This window comes from Onychostoma macrolepis, chromosome 07, assembly GCF_012432095.1.
Source record: "Onychostoma macrolepis isolate SWU-2019 chromosome 07, ASM1243209v1, whole genome shotgun sequence".
Classification (NCBI taxonomy): domain Eukaryota; kingdom Metazoa; phylum Chordata; class Actinopteri; order Cypriniformes; family Cyprinidae; genus Onychostoma; species Onychostoma macrolepis.
The window spans coordinates 49,042,547-49,049,024 of record NC_081161.1 but is presented as its reverse complement, the minus strand read 5'-3'; the positions used below and the strand labels follow the sequence as shown (position 1 = coordinate 49,049,024).

The window sequence follows — 6,478 nt, the reverse complement described above, 5'->3', positions numbered from 1 at the left end:
TTTGACCTGAGATGAGACATGGTTAAAATCATGGATAAGTGCTGTATTACATTTTATTGTTTTATTTTTTATCCACCTTAGGGTTCTTAATACTTTTACATTTTATTAAATTATTCTGTTAAGTATGCGCATACGTTTTTATGACGTGTTACGTCACGCACGACGCAAAAACACCTACCGTCACCACGTAATGCAAATTACACACGCAATGCGCATGCGTGTCATAGACATACCATACGTCACTTTGCGCATGCGCGGTAAACATATACCTGACGTAGATACCTGGCGTCACCGCTACAGTCTGCAGCGAGGGTGTCTCGCTTTCAGGTAAGTTTAGTCCCTAAAGTTACACAAATAATACATACAACTGTTCCTGACACTTTCTTACATGTTACTGACACGTTTCTGTTGAATCTTTACTTTACAGGAGTGGTATAGTGTCTTCAAAAATTAGCATCACAACCGTTAACTATAGAGGCTAACAATTAGAGGTAAGGCAACTTATACATTTGAGCTCTTATTAATGAACGTTTGAGCTTTTAAGCACCTTTTATGTGTAGATGAGCGGCTTTGATAGTTTTGTAAATGTTTTGCTGATACTTTGTCAATAGATAAATGGAAGTCACTATAAGCTAATTAATTTAACCTAAAAGTATGCACTGTGGGGTCAATCGGTGACGTCACTTACATGAACTAATGGGCTGAAACTATTTCAAACACGTTTTGAACTTTCATTGCAAACAAATATTGATAAATTGTACTATGATTTCAGGAGCGTCAGAATAAAATACCTAAAACAGGGGAAGTTACAAAAAAATTTGTAATGTGAGCTGCTGACAGAGATACAGGAAACACAGGTGATCTGAGAAATCTTATTAAATAACTTTATATGAATTTTTCACAGTATATTTCAACTATATCATCATGCATCTGTAAAACCTAAAAATATGAATTCTGGTATCTTAAGATTTTTTGTATGTTTTGTATATTATTATTATTATTATTATTATTATTATTATTATTATTATTGCATTTCACCTCTGCTGTAGTGTGTTTATTTCTAATAATCCTGACATTGAATACTACATTTGTTGGCTATGTGACATATTGTTCCTATTCTTCCATGCTGATGGCTGTGCTGCAGAGCTGGAGCGGAGCAGATCTCCTGTCGAAGAACATCTCCAAAGCGCCATGAACCATCTGACTAGTAAGTAAAACCTCAAACATTCAAAAGTTTGTCGAATATTCAAAAAAATATATCAAATAAATATCAAATATTTCCCAGACAGCAAGCAGTGTCGGCCCAGATCCGGCCCACATCTGGCCCGCATGGATTTCACGCGGGCCAGATGTGGGCCGGATCTGGGCCGACACTATGTTGCTGTCTGGGTTCCTGTATGTCCTACAAGGCCATCTTGTTTAACTCTGCTCTGAGGACACTTCATACACAACAACCTACAGAGGGGTCAATCATAATTTAAAAAAAAAGACACAGATGATAATAAAAAAGTTCTTTGAAATTAAAATGTATAACGGTAAGACAGAACCAGTACTGTGAACGCACCTCACTTCAAACTGTAACGGTCTGTATATTATTTTCTAAAATTTAAATGTAGTGAAATTTTTGTTCAAGCAGACTTTGTTGCTCGTGGAAACCTCACGCGAGCCTGAAAGATACTTAAAACGTAAAATATTATTTGCACTCTTGAAGACGGTTCACCAGAGACTAAATTTCAGTCTAGCAGAATTTTCTGCACACTTCACCACCGAGGCATGTAGGAATGTAAGAGCCTCACACTACATTGTTTGTTTGAATTGTATTTCAGGGCAGTTTGTGAAGACCGATAACCTGGACAGAAGTCAGTTCAAGATCCAGCCTCCACACCAGACTTCTCACTCACAAGGATTGCTGTCTACTAGATATTATGTGTACTCTTCAGACTTAGGTTCATGCAGATATTATTCAGGGACATGAACACTTGAATACTGCAAAAATAGAGAAACTACCTTATTTAAGAATTTTGTGTTAATTGTGTGAACATTAAACAAATATATATTTATTTTACTGTTTTTTGTTTTGTATTCCAAAGCACCTAAAAGCCAATTCACACTGCCATACACCAACAGGGTGAACACACTGACCAAGCAAAACAAATAAGCATGTTTTTATAGTTTTTGTGAAAGTGTGAACTGACAATGCTGTATGTTAGGTGTGAGATTCAGACAAGGGCCACACATGGGCCATAACTGGCCCAATTCAGGGCCAGTTATGGGTAATTAACTTGGCTGAGACTTGGGCCAGTTCTGGCCCATGTGTGGCCCTTGTCTGGAATCCAGACTTGGTACACACTAGGACCGTAAGTCATTGCGGTATGTGGGCCAAGCAAAAGCTGATTGTGTGGGCCAGAGCTGGGCCAGAGAAAAATTGCTATGTGGGATGGTGAATGTTAAGTTTGTTGTCTTTAAAAATGTATTCCAAATAAGTGAAGATATTTTAAGATTAAGTGGGAATTAATCTCTTTTAATGTTTTTGATTCTTGTGCACCCCTCCATTATTGATATATAAATATATATTTGTAGTATATTCAAATTTAAAATAACTTAAAACATTTTTACCCATTTAATCATATATTTGATGTATGTTAACTTTTGTTATGCACTTATTTACATACTATAACGCATGCTGTCCTTGAACAGTCGCCACTATAGTTTGCTGTGCTGCATGGGAGCGCTCCAGTCTCTGCCAGTATACTGACAAGGAGAGGAGAAAAAATGATGCATCAAGTTTTGTTCAATTCACATTTATTTGTATATCACTTTTTATTACAAACATTGTTTCAAAGCAGCTTTACAGAAAATGAATGTTTCTACATTACAAATAAGAGTAACAGGTGTAACTGTGTCAAAGTAATGCTCATATGGCAGAAATGTTCTAAAATTAGGCTATACAAATCATGCAGTTAAGTAATGTCATGAGTTCAGAAACAATGAATAAATTAAAGCAATGGTTACGTGATTTGATCATGTTGATTACAATTCAAGGAAAATTTTGCAGTTTTGTATGTTTATTCAGAGTCAGAGTCAGAGTCAGCTTCATCTGAAGTCCTCTCAAGGGCTGGCATCATCTCAGGTGCTGGTCATCTGAAGTCTTCATAAGAGGCTGGTTATAGTCAGCAGGAGCAATCTATAGATTACACCAACAAAATGTGATGTAATCATATGGGAACTGGCACTTTTTCACAAAGGACAGGGAAATACTTGCCAAACCCAGTGAAGAGACTCATTGTGAGGGTGATATCTCATTACAGGGAGTCTTCAGGTGGTTCTTGTTCTGAGCCAAACAGAGAAGGAGAAATGGTTAATGATGCTCCATCACTTTCAGTCATGTGGCATCTGCTCCTTCAACACAGTGCTTCTACAGTAGCTAAGACATTTAAGTATAAAATACAGTACAGGTTTATTGTGATTACTTCTATAACATAGTAGTGGTAGGCCTATATAATACATTTTTAGAAATTTAGCATAGCATGATTCTGAAATGAAAACTGCTCGCTTATTTTAAACTTTTTTTTTATTCTCACTTAGGTCCATCAGCATCCTTTGCAATAAATCGAAATCTATTAAATAACTTCCCAGCAGCATAAATCACGTTTAAAAGCCTTAATTACACAACAACGAATGAAACTGCCTGAAGAGAATGAATAACATCCCATAAATCTACTAATTAAGTGAGGAATAATCTAATAATAATCTGTTTTAATGCACAAGGTAATTTGATTAGCTGTGCTGATAATATACCATTTTGTTCTATAAATATCTTACCTTTTAAAAGTTCATCACAGCGGTCTCTTCTGCTGCATCTCTATGGCACTGATAGTGTGAGAGCTAACTTCCGGGAACTATCGAGCGGCTCCATGATCCGCCATTGCTGGGAAAAAACGGTCCATTGGAGTCAACGGAGTTGTCGCAACTCTCTCTCTCTGTGGCTCTGGACTAGACCAAACTGAGTCCTTCGGATGCAGCCTTTGATATGGGACACAGCTGTAGTTAGCAACTATTTGTTTATTTTCTAGCAATAAACTTTATTGTTAAGGTGAAGTTATAGTTATTGTTAGGGTAACAAAGTTAGGTTGAATGAATTTTAATATTTGTTTCGCTAGCTATTTGAGTAAATTAAAACACAATACTTACATTTATAAGTGTACTGTATTTGTCGGCCGCCACAGAACTATCACCCGCTATTTTCTTTGAATAAATATCCCGTCGTCAGCTCTGCGCTATGAATTCTGGGATAGGGTAAGCCACAAAGGAACCATCTGTTGTATCCTTCATTTGCTTGTGAAACAAAGGGCATATTTGAAGTCGCTTTCAGATTACGGCAGCCTTCATCTTATCGCGGTGATGCAGTTAGCCTTTGAATGCGGCCTTCGGAGGGTGCATCATGAACTGGAGCAGTCTTCGTCGCACCACCGTGACACAATCGGCCTTCAAATGCACCCTTTTAGGGACGCAGCCTTTGAATTGGGAGGCAGCTTATGCCTGGTAAGACCCGTTTAAGGTAACCGTTTAAGGTAACCGTTTAAGGTGTGTTTCATCGGGTTGGAGCTGAACTCTGCAGGGCAGTGGCTCTACATAATTTTATGAATTTATATTAATTAATGAATTATTTATTTGCATATTTTGAAAATCTAACAGCACCCCAGCCACAAAAATCACCTCACCAGCAGACCACTGAGTACTGAAGTAAAAAGGACTCTTCAGAGGTATAACCCACACAAGGCTGATGACATCTCCGGCTGGGTGCTGAAAGAATGATTAACACAGCTGACTGATGTCCTTACAGACATTTTTAACAGACATTTCTAACACAGTCTTTGGTCCTAGCATGCTTCAAAACCACCACAGTGCTAAATAAATCAGCAATATTCTGCCTTAAAGGGAGCTGTAGTTAGAGTAGTATAGTGTTTTCGTACTGTGGAAGTTAATGGGGAGCAGAAACTAGTTGATTACCCTCATTCTTCAAAATATCTTGTTTTGTGTTCAGCAGAAGGAAAACATGATACAGGTTTGGAGCAACTTCAGGGTGAGCAATGCCTGTCCGACACCTCATGATTTTAGCCTTGATTTTCAATCGCAGATATTTTTGTGGAAATCGCCGACAAATGTCTGAAATCTGAGGCAAATCTGTGCTTGTTCACCTGAGTGACAGTTGTGTAGCATGCATTATCAAAGACGTGAAGCCCCAAAGCGTTGCTGATGCCTGTGGGATATTTAGCGTTCTAATATCTTGACCTGTCGGTGACTCACAGTCCTGCAGTAAGAAATGTGCTGACTGGAAATGACATCGGCGAGGACCTACAGCCAATGAGAGAGCATGATACAGAGCAAGGTAAAGTTTAGAGGATGTCATAGATCTGAAGTGAAACATCAGCACGAATGGCTTCTGCAAGCAATTGTTTCTCCTTAATATTCTTTTTTCCCCACTGCAAATCAGTGTACAGACAACTTGGATTGCAAACATTTTGCAGGCTTCCGTTTTTGACTAATAAATCTATTCTGACGTGAGAACGCCTGTCTTTTGTATGATCTTAGGTTATTTCCGCTCAACTGCTAATACCATATCATACTTATATCAAAGTAGCTTGGTTGAAGATAACCAAATTTGGGTTGTTTTGCAACCCACTGATGAGAAAATATGAACAAACCTAACCGTGGGTCATTTTCAATCTAGAATTTTGGGTTGTTCATTAAACCCAGTATATCAAATATACTGGTATATATTTCTGAGAAATGACTTTTTCTCAGAACTCAGCGAACTACTAACACTTGCTTGTGCATCATCAGCCCAGGTCATTTTGCTTGGTGACTTTAACATCCATGTTGATACACCCTGTTTTAATAGTACTCAGTTAAAGACTGTTCTGGACTGTTTCGATCTTCATCAGAATGTCAACTTCCCTACTCACTCTCATGGTCATACGCTCGACTTAGTCTGTACATCAGGTTTAAATAATATCTCTATCAGTGGACTGGCTACTCCAATTTCTGATCATAAGCTTATTATTTTTGACTTTACAAGAACCTGTCCAACTAAACGTATTGAAAACAAAACCATCTCTTATCGTAAGTTCAGTGCTATCAATGTTGATTCACTTACTGCCTCTATTGCATCATCTGTTATTTTTGATGTATTCAATCTTACTTGTCCATCCAAGATATATGATCTGTATCACTCTGCTATTGCTGTTGTTTTGGACGAGCTTGCTCCAATCAGGACTAGGTCTTTTACCATGTCCCGCTCCGCTCCATAGTACAACAATGAGCTACGTGATATGAAAGCCACAGGCAGACAACTTGTACGCATTTTTAGGAAAACAGGTTTAACTGTACACTTTCAGATCATGTTAAGCACTACAAAACTGCCTTGAATGCAGCTCACTCTTCCTATATTTCCCAAACTATAAACACATCAAACAAT

General features: G+C 37.9%; 1 long non-coding RNA gene across 1 annotated transcript; it reads left to right on the top strand.

Moving 5' to 3' along the window:
* The first annotated feature begins 453 nt into the window (after positions 1 to 453).
* On the top strand, positions 454 to 1,213 carry LOC131544211 (uncharacterized). The gene is made up of 3 exons (XR_009272060.1): positions 454 to 491; positions 773 to 857; positions 1,145 to 1,213. It is a non-coding gene; the product is annotated as an uncharacterized LOC131544211 (long non-coding RNA).
* Positions 1,214 to 6,478: the final 5,265 nt, after the last annotated feature.